A 12774-nucleotide genomic window follows, 5' to 3' on the forward strand; every position below is an offset into this window, starting at 1 on the left:
TAAAATACCTATGGAGGCATATATATGCCAGCTTGTTAAACAATGTCAAATGTCAGTAATTTTTTTTAATTGATTTCAGAGAAGGGAGAGGGAGAGAGAGATAGAAACATCAATGATGAGAGAGAATCATTGATTGGCTGCCTCCTGCACACTGACATTGGGGATTGAGCCCACAGTCCGGGCCCTGACCAGGAATCAAACCTGCAGCCTCCCATTTCATAGGTTGATGATAAACCACTGAGCTACACCAGCTGGGCAATAAGTGTTTTTGTTTAACATATTTGTAATTTAACTTCATTTTTATTTTGGTTTGTCTTAAAAAGACCAGTATCAGCTATATATTTTAAATAAAATACTAGCATTTAATGTAATTTTTCAACAGAAGCTACCAATGTGGCAGGCAGTTATAAAAAATATTTTGGCATAACTTTTAATTATCGATTTGATCTGAGATATATTCAATCTTGACTTTTTATAATTTCCACTTGCCAAGAAAGTAATTATTGCCTTTAAAAACAGTGAACACAATTAAGGTGGCCCATAAATCCACCAGAGAAAAATGGATTTAGATTTTACGTTTTTATGTCTTGATTGGTTAAAATGTTTTCATTTCTTTACCCTACACAAATTCATTAAAATGTTTATGCAACAGGAATAACAACATAAATCTACATGAGAAATTATATGAAACAATAACAATTTAATCTTCTTCATGAGTCATGTCAGTATATATCAGGCTAAACATCAAATACGCACAATAGGGAAAAGTAATTGGCAACATAATTAAATGTATTATCATATTGGCTCTACCTTTCTAAGTTAATGAGAGGCCTGGTGCACGGATTTGTGCACTGGTGGGGTCCCTTGTCCTGGCCTGTGGGGATTGGGCCGAAACCAGCTCTCTGACATCCCCTGAGGGATCCCAGATTGTGAGTAGGCAGTTCTCAGGTGATGCACCCCAGAATCGGACTCCTTCCTCTCTGGTCTGGCTGCGTCATCCGAGAACCACTGCTGCCAAGTGACCACAGCTTGGCAGCTCCTGCATTGAGTGTCTAACACCTGGTGGTCAGTATGCGTCATATTTACTGGCTGGTCAGCCAGTCGCTTAGGCTTTTATATACATAGATAATAACTTTATATATTTAAGGAGATTAAATTTAAACATTTTTATTGATTATTATGATTTCATGTCATATATACCTTCATATATGCATGTTAATATTCTTACGTATTTTTTAATTGCTTATATATATTCATTATCTCTGCACACACCCTTTAACTTTGTATAAAACTGACCGATTAAATTCAGATCCTTTTGATAGAATATAAATTTTCAATTGCTTTATTTTATTTTTAAACTTATAAATAAATATTCCAGAGTTCTGTTTTTCAGATTAAGAGTTTAGAAGACTGCAGTTTGTGACAATTGTGGGAGATAATGCAGAGAAGGAAATAAACTTGCACAGACTTTGTGTGGTTTTTATTAAGTCTTTGAAAAAAAATGGAAACAAGTGGGATTCTGACTTTTTATAAGCTATGGGAAAAACAACATCACTCCATGCTGGTATATTTTGTAATAGCCTGGAGTGATTTTTCTATTTGTATTTTATTATCAACTTGTATTACTAGAAAGAATGTCCCCTTGGTCTTTAAAAGGCAATGTTAAATGTAGCTTCCTTGGAGAAAAGTGCTTCTCTTGTTCTTTGGGAGTACTCTGAATATCTCATTTGAGAGGAAAAAAGAATTTGTCCAAGTTGCTTTTATTTGTTCAAAAAAAGATGTACTATAATTTCCAGTTATAAGCCTCTCCAAATAAGTCAGGCTGGCCATAGTCAGTATATAGAATGTCAACATCAAATATAAAATAGCCAGTTATTTTCCCAGCAAAGTCAGTTTATTCAGGATTAGCAGGGAATTGCAATCGGGGACAAGCGAGGTATTGCAAACCAGAGGCAAGTTCAAAGAGACAAGGAGAAAGGTTACCTTTCATTAGGTTTCAGGATACAATTGTGGAGGGTTGTTTTGAACAAAAGTCCAGTGGAGAATAAGAGTTTGAGGTTGTGGTAGTTTCTCATTTGTTGTGAAAGGTGCTTGGTGCACTGCTGAGGCAGGAAGGGATCTTCCTTCTTTGCTTAAAAGCAAGAGACGAAATTCCTATGGGAAACATCTCCTCCTTTGTCAAAGTAATTCTTATCTTCCTTCTTCCATATTGGTAGGTAGGGGTAGCAAGAAATAGCTAGTGGGTGACAGCTCCCCCCTAGGACTTCTAGATTCCATTTTAAATAAGGTTTCCTTCGTTTTTACAGGAAATACGTTAGAAATTATATCCCCAAACACACACACACACACACACACACACACTCAATAATAGCTTTTACAATTCTATGCATCATTAAAAAACAAAAATTCAACTAAATGGATTTAAAGATCTAAATGGCTTTATGCAACAATTCAGGAAACAAGCAGCATCCCATCTAGTGAACAGAGAGGGGCTCCAAGGAATTGGACAAAACTGGGGAAGGTTTTTTATGGGAAGAACAAGAAAATTATTAGCAAGAGAAAATAAACAATTATTTCAGGTAAGATCACTTATCTTTGGGGGAAGGGCTGCAGAGGTCTTAGCAGGCAGATTACTTCACTAAAGTTGATCAGAAAATCTCAGCTTTAAATTCCACTCCTGGTAGGGCTGAAACTGTATTCTCTTGGTTTGTTGTTTTGGAAACAAGTGACCCCATGTTCGGCAGGTTTCTTTTTCAACAGTACTAAAGATTTATTTTATTGGTAAAGTATTTTAAATAAAGTATTTTAATGATTTCATTTTTATCAAAGTATTTCTATATTTTTAAAGCTTTATTCTGTATTTAAAACTAGAGGTCTGGTGCACAAAATTCGTATGCGGGGGTCGCTCAGCCAGGTCTGTGCCCGCTTGCAGTCCGGGAGCCCTTGGGGGATGTCCAACTGCCAGCTTAGGCCTGCTCCCCTAAGCCGGCAGTCAGACATCCTTAGCACTGCTGCGGAGGCGGGAGAGGTTTCCGTCATCACTGCCGCACTCGCCAGCTGTGAGCCCAGCTCAGGGTTTCTGGCTCAGTGGCACTCCCTCTGTGGGAGTGCACTGACCACCAGGGGGCAGCTCCTGCATTGAGTGTCTGTCCCCTGGTGGTCAGTGTGCATCATAGCAATGGGTTGTTCCACCATTTGGTCAATTTACATATTAGCCTCTTATTATATAGGATGGGAGGGACTGACAGAGGTCAGAGGGGAGGGGATGGACATAGATAAATGTGTGGTTATGGCCAGAGGTGGGAGGGCTGGATAGAGGAGGGTACAGGGGGGAGAATTGGGAGACATCTATAATACTGTCAACAGTAGAATAAAAACAACAATGATATACCACTACACTACACACCTATTAGGAAAAAAAAGGATACATTATGAACTATGTATATACTACTTTGATAAAATTTAAAAATTTATAAAGAAAGGATTTTGTCCAGAAAGAAGTGTTGTTGAAATGTTCTTTATTTATTTATTTTTATTTTTATGGTAAAGCTAAGGAAGCGTCAGAGCCCCTGTAAGGGCTGGATTTGTTCTGGGGGAGAAAACAAGCAAGTTGCAACCAGCAGCATTTTGGATAATCTGCCTGAAATGATTTAAAAGAGAAAGGGACAGATTCCCCAAGCCTACAGTTATTTCTAATTTATTTTCTTATTTTAAATAAAGTCATTTTTCAACCTCATAAATGCACCCCTCCCCCCAAAAAAATTAGTCCTTCAGTTTCAGTAAAGGTTAGGCCTGACAAAACCTGTGTGAGTCCCTGAGGGTTGGGGTCCCCAAAAGAGTTCAGATTCATTCATTATATTTATTTGCTCCTTTTAATTCTTGTTCTAGAGGGAGAATGAGGGCAGTTTTTTACTCAGTCATTTTTATAATAAGAATTGTATTGGAACCTGCTCCCTCTTTGGCTGTTCACGGGTTTACCCTACCGGGAACGCACAGAGACTGTAAGCCCTTTGAAGATACTATAGTACAGGCACAAAGTTAATATAACTTTTATAAATATTTGTCGAAGAAACGGATAAATTTCAGTACCACGAGGCGTTACTTCTGCTGCTGCTGCGCCTCTGCACTGAGACTTTTGTGCAGAGCATAAGGCTGAGGGGACGCGCAGGTAGAGCAGAGTCAAGTTGCTTCTTCCGAACCCTAGGGCCCATACTTTGATTTTACATATTAGATGCATTTCTGAACGACATTTTGAATTGGGTATATTAGATTTTGCTAATATCAATTCCCTTTACTCCTAGCGATTATTTTCAATGATGTTTAAACGTTTAGTACTATGAGTTGCAAAATATTCTGCTTATTTCAAGAATCTTTGTGCATTCTTTCTGTAGTAAAGTGAATTATCAACATGGTATGTCTGCTTGGGGGGGTCTGCTTAAAATGGGGCACACCAGTGCTAAATCCGGTTCTAACAATGACTAAAGAGCATACCACACCACGTGTGGAGTTGGATGGCTCTTGGGCACAACCGTTTCTTCGGGTCCCTTTGCTCCCACAGCACCTGCTTCAACCACTCCCCTCCCGGGCCAGCAGCCAGATGGCTGAGGGGAGCAGCAGCCACTCACGGGGCCAGGTGTGGGTGTTGGGGGCTGGGGTGGGGCCTGGAACTGAGGGAGGCACCCCCTGCCCCACTGCGGGGTGGGACATTGTGGGGGAGGGGCTGTGGATCCCTGGCCCAGTTTTTTCCTGCCTCCCTCCCTCCTTCTCTCCCTCTCTCCCTCCCTCCCTCCCTCCTTTCCTCCTACCCTCTCTCTCTCCCTCTTTCTTTTCTCCCTCCTTCATTTTCTAAGCAGAGGTGGTTCTAATTCTCTTCGGGTCCCTTTGCTCCCACAGCACCTGCTTCAACCAGAGGCGGTGTCTTAACCCTCCATGACCCCTTTGTCAAGGCGACCTTCTGGCGCCTACTGCCTGAGGCCTTGGCAGTCAGCTGGGAGGCGACCTTCCCAAGAGGGCCGCAATCTGGGACAAAGGCGTGTCAGGGGCGGGGTCCCTTCAGCAGAGGCGGGGCAGGGAGGCACAGGGGGAGGGAGGGCTTTGTGGAAGGCCAGCTGCTTCCTTCCTCCTCCCCTCCCCTCCCCTCCCCTGGCCCAGACCCACCCTCCCAGGGGCAGGTCAGGCTCAGGCTCTGCCAAGGCCACCGGACCCTTGGGGGCGGGAGGGAGCATCTGGGCCTGCCCCGCAGCGAGTCCCTGGCTCGCTGTCTGACTTTGGGTGGTGAGACTAGGCGAAGGAACTGGCATGCAAAAGTGCTGCCCGGGCAGCGCTGGGGCCGCGGATTTGTGGCAGATGATAAAGCGCTGGCATCCATGGCCTCCACGCTGGCGCGCGGGGTCTGAGAAACTGGCGGGTTGCAGGACGCACCTCTCCGGCCTCTGCCTGGCACGGGCTCCGCTGCACCCCTGGTGGGGGGAGGGTAGGAGCTGGCCCAGCAGGCAACTGGTCATCGGTCCTTCCGGTCAACAGGCTTTTGGCCTTTTATTATTATAGATTATTTTCCAGACACGTATATGTACATAGAGTTTAACATAGTCTTTATCATATAAATTTGCATATATAAAATCAAAGCTAAAATGGGACAGTATTTGGAAGCCTCCCAATTTTTTGAATAGTCCATGATTTTTTAAATAAAATTTTAGTATGTTTAATTAAAAACATACATCTAGCCCTAACCGGTTTGGCTCAGTGGATAGAGCGTCGGCTTGCAGACTGAAGGGTCCCAGGTACAATTCCGGTAAGGGGCATGTACCTTGGTTGCGGGCACATCCCCAGTAGGGAGTGTGCAGGAGGCAGCTGATTGGTGTTTCTCTCTCATCGATGTTTCTAACTCTCTATCCCTCTCCCTTCCTCTCTGTAAAAAAAAAATCAATAAAATATATTAAAAAAAATAAAAACACATCTATTTTCAGTAATATTGTGTATAAAAATATAACAAATTCTTTTTCAGTGTTATTAGTTTATTTGCATGATTAATTATGTAAGGAAAAAACAAGTATGGAATAATGTAAAATTATTTTAATTTTACTCTCAAATATAGATAGGAAATTTCACTTAGTAATGTTTCCCAATAGAAACATACCTTTATAATGATCTATAATCAAATCACAAAAAGCTTATCACAATAGTTAAGGATTAAACTATGGGCAACAGTGTGATAAAAGCCAGAGGGAGGGAGGGGCCAGGGTTGTGTAGAGGAGGCAAAGGTGAGGGGAATGGGGACATTTGTAATAGGGTCAACAATAAATAAGTAAATAAATGCAGTTTAAATCTATATAACGAAAATTCTGATAGAGTGAAGAAATAAAACAGTCACTATAATCAAGCTGCTAAATTACCTAAATCGAATAGGTTGAATTATGAGAAAAATATTCTATTCTTGTATAAAGTAGCCTAAGAACTTGAACTTTTGAACTTTCCTTTTCTGCATCATTGCCTAGTTATACATCAGACCTCCAAATAACCCTCTCATGACCCCTAAACACTCACATATCTGACAACCTGACATCCATTACCCAGACCACGGGACTTGACAAGACTTCCTGGTGCCCACTTCCAGACTACCTTGTATCTATCATCCAGAAAAACTGATATCTAACTGATATGAACCAATATTAAGGCAAAGAATGCACGGTTGATTAATTTTAAGAATGTACCTTTTATTATAAGAAAGTTATGATCTAAAATTGGAAACTTTAGAAAAGTTTCCTATGTTAAAATATTTTAACTTTTCTTCCTCTTTGACACACGTTGGGATTTTTGTCTAGCTATGATCATGGTTTGCAAAGCCTCAGGTCCTTGATTAAATCTTTATCAGTTACTTCCACCCAAAGCCTCCTGATTCATTTATGCTCGGTTGAAAATTCTAACTCTGTGTGTTATTTATTAAGGGACACAATTTTTTTTTTAAATATATTTTATTGATTTTTTACAGAGAGGAAGGGAGAGATATAGAAAGTTTGAAACATCGATGAGAGAGAAACATTGATCAGCTGCCTCCTGCACATCTCCTACCGGGGATGTGCCCGCAACCAGGTACATGCCCTTGACCGGAATCGAACCTGGGACCTTTCAGTCCGCAAGCCAACACTCTATCCACTGAGCCAAACCGGTTCGGCAGTTAAGGGACACAATTTTTGATACAAATCAAATCTCCATGCTTGACTCTTTTGCTTATAATTATAATTTAAAGTATGACTTTTTTTGTTTTTTGCTTTATCCTTACACTATATTTAAGTCACTTTATTACAAAGGATTGGCTGGCATTAATACTTTCAAATAAAACATGCTAAATATCTGTGGCCATATTTCACTTTCTTTATTTTGGCTTTTTATTCTGTTCTGATTCATTTCCCATTCACATGATATACAAGAGAATGAAGACTATAATATATAGCGTGTCCCAATAATCAATCTCTCTCTCTCTCTCTCTATATATATATATACATATATACATATATACATACATACATACATATACACACACACACGCACATACACTGTAACAGCTGGTAGCTGAATTTTGAAAATGAAATGTATTTTAATAAATACTACCTTTATAATTATTCAAAGTGTGTATATACATTTTGGGGGGATACCCTATATATAGTGTTAACATCAAACCTTTGGTTTTGTCCACTTTAGTATTTAGTAAACCTACTTACTTTTGCTTGTAGGAGGAAAGATCAGTAAGGGAAAGTAATAATTAAAGTGGTTATTTAAAGTTAAAGTGAGATTCCAAATAGTGAGAAAAATGATAGTTAATAAATCATATATATATGTGTGTGTGTGTATGTGTGTGTGTGTACTTAGTAAGAAATGAAAATAATACTATATCAATTTGCAAATTTTATTCTTTCTATGATAGCTCAGCTTCCTACTAACATATATAATTTAATTGTAAAAACCCCATAGAATATTTTAGCTCAAAAGATTATTGGGAAAAAAAATCACCTAATCCTATATAATAAAACGCTAACATGCAAATTGTCCCCTCGGGAGTTCGACCGATCTGGAGTTCGACTGCTCACTATGACGTGGGCTGACCACCAAGGGTGGCATGGAAAGAAGGAAGGCCCTGGCTGGCAGTCAGCAGCTGGGCGAAGGAAGGCCCCCATCGACCCTGATCACGGCCAGGCCTAGGGCCCCTACCTCTAGTGTAAAATAAAACTATAAAATGGTGATTAATAAGTAAAGCAAGTATAGGCAAACCTGATTGGTGTGGCTCAGAGGTTTAGTGTGGACCTAGGAACCAGAATGTCAAGGTTCAATTCCCAGTGAGGGCACATGCCTAGCTTTTGGGGTGGATTCCCCAGTACAGGGTGTAAGAGGCAGCCAATCAATGATTCTCTTTCATCATTGATGTTTCTCTCTCTCTCCCTTCCTTTCTGAAATCAATAAAAAATATTTTTTAAAAAGGAAGTATAGCTAAATATAATTTGATTACTAAATTATATGGTCAAATATTTAATTTATTTGTTTCAGTTGTCACTATTCTAAGTAAAAATTTTAACTTTATATTTGGGAACTATGGCAGAATATGAGCTGGCAAGAAATTAAAACCATCAGAAGCCAGCAATGATGAGAAGCTTGAGTTTACAAACATCAGTAAATTGCAGTACATGTCAAGACCTTTATGGTCATGTGTTTTACCAGAGTCACAAATTGTCTGTATTTTAGCTCCTTCGCTTTATTATTCTATCTCTTATGTATCAGCTAAAGCTATTTATAGATAAAGCAATCATAAAATAATATATGCATATAAAGATTATATTTCTAAACATTAAGATCAAGTTGTTGACTATATAATACTTTCATGTGATCCTTTACTCCTAAATTCCTCAATGTGTTCATTCTAAGAGGACATTCTCATTAGTAATCATAGAACAATTAATACCAGGAGACTAATATTGATACAACATTATTATCTAATCTGTAGTCCATCAAATGAGGTGGAATTCAAGATAAAAAAAAGCATCAGGAAAATGCAAATCAAACTATAAGACATTAGAATTGAAACTTCAAAACTTTAACAAAGTTTCTTACATTAAAATATCATTAAGAATATATTTAAGTCTCTTCATTAAATTAAAAATGAGAATAAGCAGATTCTTAATTTTTAAATCAGTTTTCAAGCACTATTTTTTGGCATAATATCAGATACTTTGTAGCCTCCTTATATTTCCACTCAAGAAAAAAGAATATCTAAATCTGTAATGTCTCAATTTTCCCATCTGTGACTCTTCCTATCTCATGAGTGTGCATAAATCAATAGATTATACTTTTCCATAGATGGAAATTTACTGAGCCTTTGATAGCTACCCAGCAACTAAAAAAGAGAGAGGACTTGACTGTTAACTCAGTTATATCTTCAACCAAATGGTCTGTCTATAGTCCTTAAAGTATTCTTTATGACTTCACTGCTATATTTATTCCACCAAAGGAAATTAATCTCAGATAATAACTCCAATGTGCTTTATAGTTATAGAAAGAACACAGTGATTTTTGTGCTAACTGAACATAATTCATGAGTATAAAACATGCTTATTTTTTTATCAATAATGATTATACTGCTTAAGTTAAATAGCATAAAATTAAACAAGTCAATTACCATTTATTCAAACTAATTTCAAAATCAAGTAATTCCTCAAAATCTTTACATTTTAAGGATTTTGTAAATATGAAGTAATGCATTATCCACAATTTAGATATTCTTTTCACTTACATTTTTAAAAACTACTTCCTCAGAAGCCAAAACAAAACAAAACTCAAAAACTCATAACTCACCCTAACTGGTTTGGCTCAGTGGATAGAGCGTAGGCCTGCGGACTGAAGGGTCCCAGTTTTGATTCCAGTCCAGGGCATATATCTTGGTTTTGGGCGCATCCTCAGTAGGGAGTGTGCAGGAGGCAGCTAAATTGATGTTTCTCTCTCATCAATGTTTCTAACTCTCTATCCCTCTCCCTTTCTCTCTGTAAAAAAATCAATAAAATATGTTTAAAAAAACAACAACAAAAAAACCCCCTTATAACTCTTATGTTTGAAGTCAATAAAAAATATTTTCTCCCAGACTTTCATAAACTAATTTTTCTTTCTCAAGATGGCTTATCCTTGGAAATCTTTATTTCCTCCTTTGAGTAAGTTAGAAAGCAAGGTCCCTAAGTTAGACACTATACAAGCAGTAACTGAAGAATCATACTGCTGACCTTTCAAGGAATATCTTGCTGCTTATAGGGGGGAAAAATAAATTTTGAGAATAAATGGGAATGAGAACACTAATATATCAGTAAGTAATATTTTTAAAAAGCTACCACCACACACAAAAAACAAACACCCCACTTGTTTTGGAATGTATATCTAATTTCCCCAGTTATAACATTAAATTATTAGATAAATTTCATGTTCTGATATGCAAGCTAATCAGGACTGGCCTAGAATTATACACATTTTATCTTATGGAATTGGGAAATTCTACTTTAAAGTGTGTGATATTAAAAGCATTTAAAAGTTGTTTTTCACCATCAAGAACATGTGCAATAATAATGAAAAGAACTGACAAAATTCTGGACTAACCAAGAATATGCAAATGAATTAGCAAAAGGTTTTTTAAAGCCAGATTGACAGGAACATGCTAATGACTATATTCTGACTACTAGAGATTTTATTATAATTTACATCCTCAATTTGGGTGCTTGCAAGCCAAGAGAGCTGTAACATTTCAGTTGAACAGTGCAAGCTCTGTGAGCAGTTTTTTCAAGTGTGTACTCCACATCTTTCACATATTAATTGTGTACATACATACAAGTTACCTAAATTTTCTACACCTCAAAAATGGACAAATAAAATTGGTCCTAATGTCTGTAGTAATTTAAAATTCAATCCTAAAACAAATCAAGCACATTTTATTTTAATGATATTTTTTCCATAAAAATTTTTTTTGCTAATTATAGAGGATGATATTATTACTGATAAATATAGGCAAATTAGGAACAATAAAAGAAAATATATATATTTAAGAAAAATGAACTATACTTTATTTTACTTATTTATTTATTTATTTAAAAATATATTTTATTGATTATTTTTACAGAGAGAAAGGGAGATGGATAGAGAGTTAGAAACATCAATGCCCTTAACCAGAATCGAACCTGGGATTCTTCAGTCTGTATGCTGACGCTCTATCCACTAAGCCAAACTGGTTAGGGCTATAATTTAAATGACACATTTAATTTGTGCTTTCAGAAACACTATGAGATATTCATAATAATTGAAATGTTAAAATAATACATTTCTGTTACTATTTACTAAGGTCTTACAGTGTTTACTAAGTATTTATGTGTTACTGTAAAAAATCCTTATAACCAAACTATTAGGTAGGTCTTATTACTCACATTTTAAAGGTAAGAAAACTGTACATCATAGGGTTTATATTGTTTGTCAAATCCAATTGAGCTCATAGGGCATGGATCAAACATTCCAAGCCCTGTTTTGTTTGGATCCAAACTATTTGAAAATGACTCTCTTCTCCTTGCAAATTATTGTTTTCATTTAAAAGGATTTTATACCTTATGAAATTGTTCTGTCTTCAGCAGAATACATTTTGCATAGTCTTAATTTACCATCTCTGGATTTAGAATAAGTAGTTTATTTCGTACTAGTGTTTAAGTCTTTTTCTTCCACGTGCTTCTCCAAAGGTTAAACAAGTTAAACAGCAAGTAGCTTGAAGACTAAACTTTTAAAAAGTGTCCCTTTTTAATTTTACCCTTATAATAACTGTAATAGACAAAAAAGGCTTCTAACAAAACCTTCACTGAATTTATTTCAACATTAAAATAAATTATTTTATTTCCCTTCAATACTAGTGTCTTGTGTACAAATACATAAGCACACATTCTAACTACTAACATCCTATACTGTAATAGAAAAATGATCAGGAATTCTCATGCAATTATACCAAGAAACTCTGGACAATCCTGGGAAGGAAGAAAAGGAAAATTGTTGGTATTTTACCAGTTTCATGGCTTCCTTAATCTATAAACTTATGTCCTAGCTAAACTGTCAGTAGCAGAGCATATGAAACAAAGATAATATTGTTTCTTTCTTGTGGAATCACTTATGTGAGTTAGAGAGAGAAAAATGAACTAACCATGAAATCTCCCATGGTGTTAAATCTAATACTGTGTTATGAGAAGTTCTTCAGGCTTTATATTTTGCAATATCTTATAAAATAAGTACAGGAGTGCCATCTATACCAATATTATGAGAGGTAGGAGCCTTGAAATTACCCTTTCTTTGATAACAACTAACATTTTTAAGTAAGATGTATTTTTAAATAATAAACTGGAAAAATATCAAGTAATGTACAGACAAAAGAAATAAAATAAGCAAAACCATGAAGCCAAGAATTAAGAAAGATAAGCAGCAGCCTTTGCTCTCAGGGCATCTCCAAAATGAGTGGAATTGAAATTTAGTGTTTAAGTCCCACAAGATGTGAAGAAAAGGAGACAAAACCCTGGACTTAGGTGGAAAATCTGACAGAAGTCCTACCTCTGTGAATCTGTGATCCCAAACAACCTGCTCTCACTGTGCAGTAAAACAGAACTTCGCCTTCTAAGAGGAGGCCAATTATAAACTCCGGTGCTGGGTCATAAAAAAGGTACTTTGCTGAGGCTTTAGGGCTATTAACAGGCACAAAACCAAGGTGGTCTGACAAAGGTCAGA

Source organism: Myotis davidii, unplaced genomic scaffold (assembly GCF_000327345.1).
Source record: "Myotis davidii unplaced genomic scaffold, ASM32734v1 scaffold742, whole genome shotgun sequence".
NCBI lineage: Eukaryota > Metazoa > Chordata > Mammalia > Chiroptera > Vespertilionidae > Myotis > Myotis davidii.